Source organism: Amblyomma mixtum, chromosome 4 (genome assembly GCF_055824585.1).
Source record: "Amblyomma mixtum isolate Tamu chromosome 4, ASM5582458v1, whole genome shotgun sequence".
Classification (NCBI taxonomy): Eukaryota; Metazoa; Arthropoda; class Arachnida; order Ixodida; family Ixodidae; genus Amblyomma; species Amblyomma mixtum.
Window position 1 is genome coordinate 66,236,127 of NC_143015.1, and position 2,609 is coordinate 66,238,735.

The following is a 2,609-nucleotide window of genomic DNA, read 5'->3' on the forward strand; positions in this document are numbered from 1 at the left end:
AATCAGACCACTTCTTCTCCGCTTTGAAGAGAAATGCCAAGAACTAGACATAATAAACGTATTACCTAATATTGCCCGCAAACCTGATCCACTCCCGCCTTGGTACTGCCTACCATCTGTGTGCGACTTCACATTAACACAATTTCGGAAAAAACATACACCACATGAACAGATATTACAAGAATATTTAGCACTCAACGAAAAATACGGAGAATACGAAGCATTTTATACCGATGGATCAAAATCGGTGCACTACGTGGGAAGTGCTGTAGTTCAGAATAATTGGGAAAAAATAGTACGACTACCTGAGTGTGCATCCATTTTCACCGCCGAGTGTTACGCAGTCTTGCTGGCTGTAGAAAAAATAATAAATGAGAACATTCAGAACAGTATCATTTACACTGATTCTCTGAGCATACTAACCTCACTTCACCATAGCAATGCAGTGATGCCACTAATCGGGGATATCATGCATAACATAACGAGCGCCACAATACAGGGACAAGACATAAAATTTTGCTGGGTTCCCAGCCACATTGGAATCGCTGGCAATGAGAAAGCAGATGAATGTGCTGGAAAAGCTCGCAACAAAGAAATAAAGAAAGTGAACATTCCCTACAAAGATGGTATGAAGTTAGTACAGTTTAAGCTCAGAGATAAATGGCAGTCTGAATGGAATATTGAAGGTAATAATAAGCTCCACTTAGTAAAACCATTTATAGAAGAATGGAAGTCATGCTCCCACCAAGAACGTTTCATCGAAGTTATTTTATGCCGGCTCCGTATTGGACACACACATCTCACACACAACTTCCTACTTACAAAAGAAGACAAACCTGTTTGTGAAAAGTGCGGAGATGATCTAACAATAAACCACATATTATTCTCATGTACAGAACTTGAATCACTAAGGAAAAAACATTTTACTACCTTTTGCAAAGAACACATTCCTTTTCATCCAGGATTGATTTTAGGCGAAGATGCACTTGTCAGTATACCCTGTGTTTTTAGCTTTTTAAGGGAAGCCAGTATTCTTCATCAACTCTAATTTACTCACCCTGTTCTTCACTGCATACAGTTATACACCTCAGCCACTTTCTCAATCATGAGAAGGAGGCTGAGGTCTTTTTCTGAGTTGTTGGGAGCCTCGAAATCCTTGCTGAGCCAAGGATGTCTGCGGAGGTAACCCAACCTTTAAAAGTTGCTCTATCAGACATTTTTAAAATTCTTGTCTTTTATCAGCTAGTTAGTAAAATAACTTTTAGGCCCTTTACACCAACGTTTTCATCCACTTTGTTTTCAAACTCTGCTCAAGCATATTTTTTCCATACCTTGTTCTTGGCGCATGATAGCCTTAGCTGCTTATGCGCCAATAAACCCAACACAAACACAAATATTCGGTTTCCAATGGTGGCCAGTCCGGAGCCAGAGATTCTTGGCCCTATACGCTGTGTCGCAGGTACGACCGTCGCCGTGGTCAGTTGCTCCGCAGTCGCTGGGGACCAAGGGTCATACGGTGTATTCATATACGAGACTTTGGTCACATACTACACTAAGGAGGCCAAATCCTGGTCTGGTTAGATGTTGTCAGCTCTAGTTGCTGAGACCAGGACGCACTCTAGGCACGATTATTCAGCTCTACGAACAATCAGTTTTTTTTTATCCAGTGGAGAACTAAAGTGGCACTAAGATTCGAACCGTGGGCCACTTGTACGAGTCTTTTATATCCTTTATTTAGTCTGCATCTCAAGTGAATATGATGCAAAATTTCTCTTACAGTACGACAAAGCTCTTAAAGTGGGTATATTATTTAAAAAAGATAATGTCTGTCAACATGCTCTGCTCAATTTCTAATGTAGTAAGCAAAGTTACTCATTTTTTTACCTTTGCGAATGAATTCACCATCTAAACATTTGTAACGCTATAAACAAATTTAATGGAGCACTTGTTTCGACCAAAAGCTGCATCCTTCCAAAAGCTGCAAGGATACTTCCTCGAATCTTGTAGGGCCATGGAAAGGAAAACAACTAATGAAGGTTGGCAAAGTAAGCAGTGCATTAGCTGTATACGCTGGCCCAAGGTTGGCCCAATGTCAATCCCTAAGCTTGGGCCAAGATGGGTAGCCAAGCTTAGCCCGAGGTTAGAGTTCTTAGATAGAGATTTGGCCACCCACATCTTTGCTGCTTGGAAAGTAAGCAGTTGGCTGTCTACATCAAATCAGCTTAATTCAATTCACTACTTAATTTAGCAAAGTGCTGGCACCCAAACCAAAGTTTGAACAGCTTCCTAACTACAACTTTACTCCACGTAACTACCTGGTTTTGCAACCAGGTTAAGACCAATTACCTATGAAGAACTGTCTGTTTTGTACACTGTGGTCGTGCAATATGTGTGTGAATTAGCTGTGAAAAACAATCATCACCCAAACACAGGTTTCGTATAAAAGAGATCAATATTTTCAGCTCCACCAGCTCCTCACAAGCAAAAACACTTCAAGCTGCGCGAGTACAAAAAATATACACACCTTTAAAAAATGGCACTTGAGGCATACATATAGTATATCTGTGTAAATTGGTCCCGGGCCAAAAAGCATAAAAAACGCTGCTTTC